Source organism: Octopus sinensis, linkage group LG23, assembly GCF_006345805.1.
Source record: "Octopus sinensis linkage group LG23, ASM634580v1, whole genome shotgun sequence".
Taxonomy (NCBI): Eukaryota; Metazoa; Mollusca; class Cephalopoda; order Octopoda; family Octopodidae; genus Octopus; species Octopus sinensis.
Window position 1 is genome coordinate 14,603,210 of NC_043019.1, and position 12,917 is coordinate 14,616,126.

Genomic DNA, 12,917 nt, shown 5'->3' on the forward strand with positions numbered 1-12,917 from the left:
GGTGAGGGTTGGCAATGAGTACTGTGAAGAATTCAGGGTACAAGTAGGGGTTCACCAAGGATCAGTCCTCAAATCTCTCTTGTTCATCATAGTCCTCCAGACAATAACAGAGGAATTCAAGACAGCCTACCTCTGGTAGCTCCTCTATGTTGATTACTTTGTTCTTATAGTTGAATCACTACCAGAACTAGAGAAGTTTCAGGTGTGGAAGTAAAGTTTAGAATGAAGGGCTTTAGAGTTAACCTAGCAAAAACCAAAGTTTTACTATGTAGGAAGGCAGATAAATTACAAATCCCTTCAGGTAGAAGGCCAACTCGGATTTTAGATAAAGCATAGACAGAAATTCTGTAAGATATACCAAGTATAAGCTTTGGACGCATAAGAGGTGCAGCAGCAATATCAGAGGAAGGTTAACAGGGAAAATAGCTTTCATGGCAGCTATTTTCAGCTTTGTCCGCCCATGCTCTTTCCAAAACTTGCACCATAACACCTTCAAGAGTTTCAGACCCCACTTCTCTGATTTCTCTATTGATGTTCTCCTTCAGTTGCACCAGAGTCTCTAGTTTGTTGACATAAACCCTCTCTTTCAGATATCCCCACAAGAAAAAATCCAGGCTAGTCAATTCTGGAGCATGTGAATGCCAATTGTTATTGCTGTTGTGTAAAAATATTCTCTCTCCAATCACTGCCATAGCAACAGCATTGTTTCTCTTGTGGCATGAGCAGTTGCCGCATCTTGCTGGAACCATATGTGAGGTCTACTTTGAATAGTCAGGTGCAAAAGGTCTCAACCATAGATACCTGAAAGAGAGGGTTTATGTCAACAAACAGGAGACCCTGGTGCAACTGAAGAAGAACATCAATAGAGAAATCAGAAAAGTGGTGTCTGAAACTCTTGAGGGTGTTACGGTGCAAGTTTTGGAAAGTGCATGGGCATGTGAAGCTGAAAGTGGTTGACATTTAAACAATGTCATGTTTCATATGCGATGTAGTGGTGTTGCAAAATTTGACTTGTGCAGATTAATTTCCCTTATGTCCTTTATATTGTATCAAAATTTCATGCATTTGTTTATAAAGTTAAGGAAGTTATTAAAAATTAAAACCCATCAGTGACTTTTAGGACACCCTGTATGTGTGTGGATATATATATATATATATTCATCATCATCGTTTAATGTTCGTTGTCCGTGCTAGCACGGGTTGGACGGTTCGACCGGAGTCTGGGAAGCCAGGAGGCTGCACCAGGCTCCAATCTGATCTGGCAGTGTTTCTACAGCTCAATGCTCTTCCTAACGCCAACCAATCTGTGAGTGTAGTGAGTACTTTTTACGTGCCACTGGCACAGGTGCCAGGGGAGGCTGGCAGCGTCCACGATCAGTTGGTGCTTTTTACGTGTCACCGGCACAGAAGCCAGTCAAGGCGGAGCTGGCATCAGCCACGTTTGGATGGTGCTTTTTACGTGCCACCGGCAAAGGTATCACAACTACTATTTCCATTGATATTTATTTCGATCTTGATGTACTTAACTCAATAGGTCTCCTCGAGCACAGCAGGTCACTCTACGATCCAAGGTAAGCACAGCAGGTCGTTCTGCAATCCAAGGTACTTTGAATGGGCAGGGGCTATGCGAAACTGGTGCAGAAAGCAGCCCGGGTCTTTGCAGTCACAGCATATCTCCAGAGATCTCGGTCCTTCATCATTGCCTCTGTGAGGCCCAACGCTCGGAGGTCATGCTTGACTACCTCATCCCATGTCTTCCTGGGTCTACCTCTCCCCCTGATACCATCAACTGTTTGGGAGTGGCACTACTTCACACATCTCTCTTCGTCCATCTGCAGTACATGACCATACCATCGCAAGCGTCGCTCTTGCACACCACATCTGATGCTTCTTATGTCCAGCATTTCTCTCAGGGCGCTTACACTCTGTCGTGCATGCACACTGACATTACACATCCAGCGGATCATGCTAGCTTTATTTCTTTCAAGTCTACGCATGTCCTCTGCAGTCACAGCCCATGTTTCACTACCGTGAAGCATGGCAGTTCGCACACATGCGTCATACAATCTACCTTTCACTTTGAGCAAGAGACCCTTTGTCGCCAGTAGGGGTAGGAGCTTTCTGAATTTTGCCCAGGCTATTCGTATTCTAGTGGTGACACTCTGAGCATCCACCTCCACTACTAACTTGGTCACCTAGGTATCGGAAACTATCAACTACTCCTAGTTTCTCCCCCTGGAGTGTGATGGAATCTGTTTTCTGAGTATCTGTGGTGTCTATTACCCCTGTGCATCTGCCCACATGAAAGCTATCTTATCAGTTAATTTTCCTTTGATGTTACTGAACCTCTTATGCGTCCATAGCTTACACTGGGTGCATCTTATGGAGTTTCTACCTACACCTTTCCGACAGATCGAGCAGGGCCACCTGCCCGTGCAGGTGTGTGATGAGTTCACCTTTCTGCTTACTATAACTTTGGTCTTTGCTACATTTACTCTAACGCTCTTTGATTCTAAACCTTGCTTCCACAGCCAAAATTTCTTTTCTAGTTCCGGTAGTGATTCTGCTATGAAGGCCAGGTCATCAGCATAGAGGAGCTCCCAGGGGCAACCTGTTTTGAATTCCTCTGTTATTGCTTGGAGGACTGTGATGAATAAAAGGGGACTGAGGGCTGAACCTTGGTGGACCCCTACTTCTACCCGGAATTCTTCACTATACTCATTGCCAATCCTAACCTTGCTGACAGCCTCTCTGTATAGGGCCTGTACAGCCCTTATTAACCATTCGCCAATCTCCAGTTTCCGCATTGCCCACCAGATGAGGGATTGGGGGATCCTGTCAAAGGCTTTCTCCAAGTCCACGAAAGCTATGTAGAGGGGTTTATCTTTAGCTAGGTACTTCTCCTGCAGTTGTCGAACCAGGAATGTGGAATCGGTGGTGCATCTACCTGGCACAAAACTGAACTGCATCTCATATGACCCTCTCTGTGACCTTCATCACCTGATCCAACAGTTTAATACCCCTGTAGTTATTTCTATCTAGAGCATCACCTTTACCCTTGTAGCAGTTGACTATGGTGCTGCTACGCCAATCATTGGGTATGACTCCATTATGAAATACCTGGTTTACAATGTGGGTGACTAGGCCATAGCCCACACAACCAGATGTTTTAAGCATCTCAGCAGTGATTCCTGATGGGCCAGGGGCTTTTCCTGGTTTCACACCCTTAATTGCCTTAACTACTAGGGAGCAGCTGGTCCCTCTACTGGGTCAACATTTGGCAGGCTCTCCTCCTCCCATTCATTCTCCACATTCAGCAGTCTCTCATAATGGCTTCTCCAAGCCTTTTTCTTTTCAGAAACATTGAAAGCAAGTGCACCATCATCCATGCGGACGCATTTCTCTCCTGTGACATCACTATTTTCTCTTGCACATTGTCTTGCAATCCGAAATACCTCAGTTCGTTGGTCCTCACGTCGCTGGACATTGGCAAACTTCTTCTTTTCGGCTTCACCCTTGGCTATGTATATCTGCCACCCAGCCTCCCTTTTGGCTACCTGGTACAGTTCTCTGCTGTACAGAAAGCAGCTGTAACAGGCTTGAGGAGTTTGCTGACCAGAACATTGTTTTACAATATGCCAAATAATGATATTATGACTCTATCGGGGGTTTTTTTTGCCGAATCGGTAAGTTACGGAGACATAAACACACCAACATCGGTTGTCAAGCGACAGTTGGGGGACAAACACACACACACACACATACACCAAATCCATCTACGAAATTCACTCACAAGGCTTTGGTCAGCCCGAGGCTGTATAGTAGAAGACACTTGCCCAAGGTACCACGCAGTGGGACTGAACCCGGAACCATGTGGTTGGTAAACAGGCTACTTACTACACAGCCATGTGGTTGGAAAGAATATCCATTTTCTTGAGGGGAAAAAATCGGATAGTGTGAATCATCCTGGTCCTCTCCCTTCACCTCCGTTCACCAGCGCGCATTATTATTATTGTTATTTTCCATATTTCTTTACTACATGTTGTTTTACGCTGACTGCACTATTTTTTTATTTTTTTATTTTTTCATTTTTGTGACCGGGTTAACCTTGATTTTTCAGATCCTGTGAGTTTGATCATATGAATTTTCCGAGTTCGCCAGCACGCATTTTGTTTTTCATATTCATTTACTATATGTTTTACACCAATTACACTATTTTATTTTCATTTTTTTTTCCTCTGTTGCTGTTACTCAGGTCAAAACCTGGAGGTTGACTGAAAAAAAAAATAGTTTACTGAAACAAAAGGTCAAACTCAAAGACACATTTTGCAAACAAATTCTAGAGTGACCTTCCAAGAAACTTTTAACTATATTTCTGAATTGGTTTCATATCCAGAAGCTCATTTCTATTACATTTCAATTAACTACCGTAAATCCTCGTGTATAATACTCTTTTACTCTTTTACTTGTTTCAGTCTTTTGATTGCAGCCACGCTGGAGCACCGCCTTAATCGAGCAACTCGACCCCAGGACTTATTCTTTTGTAAGCCCAGTACTTATTCTATCGGTCGCTTTTGCCGAACCGCTAAGTGACGGGGACGCAAACACACCAGCATCGGTTGTCAAGCAGTGCTAGGGGGGCAAACACAGACACACATGCATATATATATATATATATACATATATAAGACGGGCTTCTTTCAGTTTCCGTCTACCAAATCCACTGAAAAGGCTTTGGTCAGCCCGAGGCTATAGTAGAAGACACTTGCCCAAGGTGCCATGCAGTGGGACTGAACCCGGAACCATGTGGCTGGTAAACAAGCTACTTACCACACAGCCACTCCTGCGCCTATAATCCGCATTTTTTTCCCCAAAATTTAAAGGCCAAAATCCCTAGTGCGTACCATATACGAGGTTAATAATGAAAAGTATTTTCTAAGCAATGTCCGAGTCTCTATTTGCTGTCCGGCAATGTTTATTCAGACGCATTTTGTGATGTTGGGCGCGAAAATACCTTAAGCTAAGCCTGAAAGCAATGAAGTCATAAAAGAATCATCCATAACTTACAGTAAGCAACATTTATTAAACGTTATTACTGTTATTTCTTTATTTTCTGCAAACAAAATGCATAAAAAAGCTACACGTTTGCATTATGTTATATATACAATAATAATTAAGGACGTTACCGTATACAGTTTTACAAATCAAGGACGTTATATAGACCTCCTTGACTCAAGTTAGAGAAGGGGCGCGTATTATACACAAGGTTTAGGTTTTTCAGAGGTACAGCCCCCTAAAAATCCCCTGCATATTATACTCAAGGGCGGACTATACTCGAGGATTTACGGTAACTGATTATTTTCAAGGCAACTCAAAAAATTTTGCCGGAATCCATGAGAAGAAAAGAAGGAATATAATGTAAGGGAGGTGACTTTGCATTGCAAGGGGAATCATTTTGATATCCTCTTAGCTTTTACTTGTTGCAAGTACGACCATGCTGGAGTCACCATTTTCAATGATTCAGTTGATTAAATCGACTACGGCGCTTATATTCTAAAGTCTGGTATTTATTCTATGTATATAAATGTGTCCCGTACTACTTGAGAACAGTGGTTCCGGTGCGCGCACTCGCGTACTCGCGCATCGGCACTAGCTAGTCATGACTAGTCGATCCTTACTTTGTGTTTTTGTGTGTTATTTACTTTGTTTTAAAAATTATTTATTTTGTGTTTTATTTACTTTAACAAAAGTAAACAAATTATTTATTTCGTGTTTTATTTACTTTGCTAGGTAGTCGTTGTAGGATCGACTAGTCACGACTAGCTAGTAGTACCAATGTGTTCTCGAGGAAGGCGGGTTCCAGAGAAGAGAGGACAGCGGTGTGAAATGGACGCCCGATAGACTGGTCGGTGAAGGTGATATAAATGTGTATTTGTGTTTGTCAGCCCACCACCGCTTGACAACCGAGTTGGTTTGTTTACACCCCCGTAACTTAGAGGTTCGACACAAACGGCCGATAGGACAAGCGTCAGGCCTTTAAGCGATAAATATTGGGAGGCGATGCCCCAAATATGATTGCAGTCCATAAGCTAAAACAAGTAAAAGATATATAGGCGATAATTTTATTGTGTTTAGGGAGAGGCGTTAAGGTAATCTTTCAGTTTAGGGTGTTTAAAAAAGTAAATAAAAATGAAAGGGAAAATAATTTTCCCAGTTAACCTTCCTTTGATATTGCTGCACCTTTTATGTGTCCATAGCTTACACCAGGTGCATCTTATGGAGTTTCTACCAATGCCTTTTCTACAGAGGAGTTTGTGATTTGACAGCCTGCACACTAACTAAAACTTTGGTTTTGGCTAGGTTAACCCTAAGGCCATTCAATTCTAGACTTTGCTTCCACGCCCTAACCTTTGGCTCCAGTTCCGGCAGTGACTCTGCTACTAGTGCAAGGTCATCAGCATCGAGGAGCAGCCTGTCTTGAATTCCTCTGTTATTGCCTGGAGGACTATAATGAATAAGAGGGGGCTGAGGACTGATCTTAGGTTGACCCTTACCCCTACCCGATATTCTTCACTGTACTCGTTGCCAACCGTCACCTTACTGTACATGGCTTGTACAGCTCTCAATAAGCATTCATCCATCCCTAGTCTCCTCATTGACCACCAGATAGGGGATCGGGGGACCCTGTCAATGAAAGCCAGGTACAGAGTTTTATCTTGGACTAGCTATTTCTCCTGCATCTGTCTTATCAGAAATATAGCATCAGTGGTACTTTCCCCTGGCACGAACCGAAACTGCATCTCATCTAGACTGCCTCTCTCCTTAATTACTTGGGCTATGACCCTCTCCGTGACCTTCATTACCTGATCCAACAACTTGATACCTCTGTAATTATTTGTATCTAATGCGTCACCTTTATCTTTGTTAGAAGTTGACTATGGTGCTGCTACACCAGTCATTGGGTATGACTCCTTCATGTATCACCTGGTTGACTAGGCTATAGCCGACACCGCCAGATATTTTGAGCATCTCTGTGATGATTCCTGATTGTCTGGGGGCTTTCCCTGTCTTCATACCCTTAATTGCTTTACCTACCAAGGCACTGTCAATTTAGATAGATAGCTGGTCCCTCTGTTGGGCCGGCATTCGGCAGACTCTCTTTCTCACATTCATTCACTTTATTTCGCAAACTTTCACAATGGCATCTCCAAACCTGTCTCTTTGCAGCTTCGCTTAAAGCAAATGAACCGTCACCCATGAGGACACATTTCTCTCCTAGGACATCGCGATTCTCTCTCACATGCTGTCTGGCAACAGGAAAATACTTCAAGTCTTTGGTCATCATGGCGCAGAACATTGGCAAATTTTTCCTTATCTGTTTCCCCTTGGGCCAAATAAACCTGCCTCCTAGCTTCCTTTTCGGCAGTCTGATACAATTCCCTGCTATCACCGGTCTTCCAGTCCTTCAAAGCCTGTTTCTTTTCCTTACTAGCCATGTCAACAACATTGTTCCACCACCACGTTACCTTAGGTTGAGAGGAGACTTTGCACCATCCACAGATCTGGTCTCTAGCCCCCAAAAGGTTGTCCTGTAGAAACCTCCAGTTGTTTCCACAGCTTTGAGTAATGTCTCTCAATCTCTTTTTGCAGGATCCTTAAGCTTCCAGACCCTTCTCCTCCATTCTGGACGTCTTCTGAGCATCCATTTAGCCCTGATCCTGAAGTCGCTAACTGCTAATCTATGTTGTGGGGTACATTCTTCACCTGGGATGGTTTGGGCATTTACAAGTAGTCGTCTTTCCTGTTTCCTAGTGAGGATGTAGTCAATTTGACTAGTGTGTCTACCAGATTGGTAGGTGACTAAATGGCCCTGAATATGCTAATCGATTACCATTTAGTAATTATGATACTTCTACAATTGAAAATAATTTTAATAAATAAGGAATTTATGTATTGTGGCATTTGATACTTGTCAATTGACTACATTGTTCACATAAATGCCAGTACCAGGCAGAGGTGGTTTCCAGTAGTAAGAGAAGCTTAAGAATAAATAAATGGAAATTTGTCGGCAGAACAAAGTTAGTAACCTTAAGTCACCTCTTACACTCTCGGTGTTGTGATGAGAGTCAAGGTACCCTCTTGTGAGGAATGGACTGAACCGAGAGAGTGTATATAGTTTGTGTTATTTCATAATGAAGTTCGAGAGTGTGGGTTGGTTTGTTCATTTGGAATATTTGTTGGTTCTTGAGAGATAGTTACGTTGTTATTGCTGCTGCATTATCTTATTTTATCACACTGGTACCACATATTTTAGGCCATAATTGCAATAGTGGTGGTACTACTATATTGGATACAAACTATGTTACAGCATCTGGCGACAAAAGGCTCGAAGATCACGTAGCGTGTAATTCACCTGCAAACTAAGCATTAAATTCTTTCTTACCAGATTGTCAGCCTTCTGAAATTCCCTTGTCCATGTTATTTCCTCTGCAGCCATCCACACATTTTATTCAAGATCAACTACGTCAATCTTACCAGTTTTGAAGGCACAGCTCTTGCCTTTTGTCTCAGAAGGAATGCAAAAGGCAAAGATCCATTCCTACAATTTAAAAAATTTTTGTTTTCGCTTGTTGCTGATATTAGCCGAATAAATAGAATATTTTATGAAAGTTAACTAACCATGAACAACTTCAATGAAACTGAGAAAACAAGTTTCAAAGTTTTATTGGGTACCGTAGGAGGTTGGTGAATTTTTTGCTTTTCTCAGAGAGGAAGCAATTACCCCCACCGCTTCCAGACCATTGCTGAATGCTTCAGGTTTTACTTTTATATGACTAATTAAAGGTGCTCTAGTTCGGTGTTTATCTTCCGAACCAGCGAGAAATAGCAGTCATATATGCTTCAAAATCCACCGTCCCATATAACAAAGTCCTAAACAGACAGAATAATAATAAAAATACGGCGGGCTTTCAAAATAGCTGTCGAGAATAAAATGATATTTCGATGGTAAATTTTTGGAGGGGTTTCACCCATGTACAATCGCCTAAGAAAGCCTTCATGGATGACATGACACTTCTAGCTACAGATAAACAAATCATGCAGAATGCCCTCTTGAGATTATACGAACTTGTAAGGTGGTCAAGGATGCGATTTAGAGCAAAAAAAGTCGCGTAGTCTGACATTTGTTAAGGGAGTGCAGAAAGAATTTAAGTTTCAAATATCTGAAGAAAGCGTTCCAACAGTCAAGGAAGAGCCCGTCAAGAGCTTGGGATGAGTATACACTGGAACATTGTCAGACAGAAGTTGTGGGATTGAAATTATGAAACAGGCCGAGGCTGGGTTATCAGCGATTGATGTTTCGAAGTTACCAGGTAAATATAAAATTTGGTGCTTGCAGTTCGGCTTGTACCCGCGACTTGCATGGCCACTTTTAATATACGAAATAGCTTTGTCACGAGTTGAAAGGATTGAACAAAAATGTAATGTGTTCATTAGAAAGTGGCTAGGTCTACCTCGTATGTTGAACAGCTCAGCTCTTTATCGTAAAAGAGGTTCGTTGCAGCTACCAATAGCATCAATAGTCGAAATATATAAGCTGGGGAAGATACGGACGGTCATGATGCTGAGAGAATCGAAGGATATGGAAATCAGGCGTAACCCACCAGAGGTGAAAACAGCCAGGAAGTGGAAAGCAGAAGCAGAAACTGACGACATCTTGTCTTCTCTTATACACAGAGATATGGTGGGAGCAATGCAGAACCATTGGAAAGGACTTGGTTTTGGCGCAGATCAGTTCAGACCGTTTGCAAGCATGATGCGGAGTGAACGCAGATCTGTTGTTAGCAACAGCGTCAAAACAAGAGAAGCAGAGAGAAGAGAGCTTCATTTGATCCGATGTGTTCATCAAGGTCAGATGACGAGATGTGAAGAACATGTTGTTGAGAGGAAGATAAGTTGGGATGAGATGTGGAAGTGGACGACATCTCGGCTGAGTTTCCTCATTTGTTCGTCTTATGATGTTTTGCCATCACCTACGAATCTAGTAAGATGGAACGTCTTAGAGAATGACATCTGTAAATGTGGAAAGGTCGGTACACTAAAACATATTCTTTCCAACTGTTCATTAGCATTGAACAGATACACATGGAGGCACAACTTGTTCCTTAAGGTTATCTTCAATGCTATAAAGAACCAAATTCATCTCAACAACACTGAGGAAAAATCGTTGAAAGTACCATCAAGAGATTTCATTACCTTCGTGCGACCAGATCAGCGGATCCGTTTCAAGAAGAAGATCAAGAAACTTCTTGAGAAAAATGAAAAGTGGAACGGCTATTGGGAGGTAACTGCAGATTTACCTGGGTGCCAGGTTTTCTTTCCCATCCCAGTTTCGAAAAAACCAGATATTTTGATGTGGTGTGGAAGAAAGAAAGTTGTAAATATAGTCGAGCTAACGGTTCCTCATGAAGATAATATGGACGCCGCTCGGGCTCGAAAATTGAACCGTTATGAAAACCTCCTCGAGAAATGTGAAGACGCAGGGTAGAAAGCTGAACTTTTTCCTATCGAAGTCGGATGTAGAGAGTTTATTGGACACAGCGTGAGACGACTGTTGTTATCGCTAGGCCTAACTCATCGTAAAGTTAATACCATCATGACTGATATCCAATCTACAGTGGAGAAGGCTAGCCACTGGATTTGGCTAAAAAGAGACGATGAGCGATGGCTAGAAGTATATTGAGTTCTTCATAACCAGCTGATCTAGCAAGCGGGGCCTCATATCAGTGAGGGGGGCCGGTGCGCATTGATGCTGTCATGAGGTAGGCCCCGAAACGGCGCGCATTCTCTCCTGATGACCCCATACGCTTGATAGCTTCCGGTATATGGAGCTTTTAACTGGTAGCACTTGCATGTGCAAGTTGTTTGCAGGACATCGTCACTCTAAAATACATGTAATTCGCATTAAATCTTATTTTTCTGAAAAATCTACGTTTTAAAACATTTTAACTGCCCACCACTTCATCGTGCCTTTGGAGTAGGTGTCACACTTGGGATGGTCAAACCTAGAATACCTTTCATCATAGGTAATTGCTTGGAGTTCACCTTGAGAGCTAAAACTATATATTTAGTTTCGATATAAAAAATAAAATTGCACAAAATTTTGGCACAAGACCAACAATTTGGGAGGAGGGCTTAATCGATTACATTGACTGGTACTTAATTGATCATGAAAGGTAAAGTTGACGACGACGGTAATGTGAAGTGTCGGAAGAAATGCCACAAGGTATTTTGTCCGACGCACGAACGATTTTGCCAGCTTGCCCCACCCCCTTCCTTAATAATATTTCTTTCCCCAGTAAGTACAAGGCCTGAAGCTGATGGGAAGAACTAGTCGATTGTATTCAACTGGTACTTATTCTATAAGCGCCGCCCGAAAGAAGGAAAGCTCAGCAATATTCGAACACGGAACGTAAAGATTCGTAAGAAATGACGTTAGGCATTTTATCCGATGCACTACCGATTCTGCCAGCTTTACATTATATTTTTTCGTCAAAGTTTAACTATGTCACCTTGATGATATATTTTTACACGTGGACAAATAATAGAGAGATAATGTGGATCAGATGATATTACATGCTGACAAGGGCTTGGTAAAGGACTGTTAGAATGTTTAGGGATATGGTCCTATACGTTCGGGTTTCAACCCTCACCAGAATTCAAAACAAGCCGTCTGTTCTTCCACAGTTGAGAAAATACATCGATCAAGTATTGGAGATCGTTATAAATGATTATACCCTCCACTCACCCCAAAATATATGCTTTGTGTCTATAATCAATATTACAAATATATTGTTATTGCTATTTAACTCAGGTCATCCTGGTAAACCCGGTTGAGGATCAAAGGGTTCCAACTATGACCAACCCGTATTTTTGTGCCCCTCCCCCCATTTTTTTTTCAGATATAGCATCTATGATTATATTAGCCAATGTACCCTTCCTTTAACCCAGTAGTATATGGTTTTAAGGGGATTTGGGTGTTATTCCTAGCACATCGATGAGCGAAAATACAGAGGGGCCCTGATTATGTGCGAGTATGCGTATGGATGGGTACGTGTGTGTGTATGTGGGTGCATACAAGCCAAATAACTGAATCAAAGCGTGTGTCAAACTGAAGAATCAAAGCGTGTGCACAAGTTTATAGTAAATATATACATTGTATAGAGAAAACACCCGAAGCCTATACAAAAACACTGAATATGTGTTTATTATTCATCCAAAGTAAACAGTACGTGTGTAGGCATGTTTGTTGTGCACATATATATTTATTAAAGGAGAAAGAGAGAGAGAAAATTAAAGTGCTACACACGACTATGGTAGACAGACACATGCAATGATCGCTCTCTCTCTACACACACAAAGATATACATTAATTTGATTAAGTAATAATTTATGATGTAAGAAGTTATACGTAGTTGATAAAAAAGTGATATGAAATAGACCAACAGGGAATGTACAAACGAATTTTACGTAACCCTAACATAAACCATAACAAGGCATGCACAAACATAAACACAAACAAAATGAATAATAATTTTATACAAAACGAATAACTTTCAAATTCTATAAAGCAATGCAAACAATGGAAAATAATTTAAACACTAATTTTAGGCTTTCCAAACGAATTTAGCTGTTTAGGATGTCAAGCTTTTCAAACGAATTTAACTGTTTACGTTAACTACGTCACAAAATAGCTGTTTATGTCACAGTAGCAGTATGTTTAGACGTGGAAAATTATTTCAGCTCAAAACAGAGAATACGATTGGTTAAAATTCGAAGAATTAAACTACCTAAAACTTACAAAATACAATTTTCTCAAAAAAGCTAAGTGAAATTAATGTTTTCTTTTGACACATTCT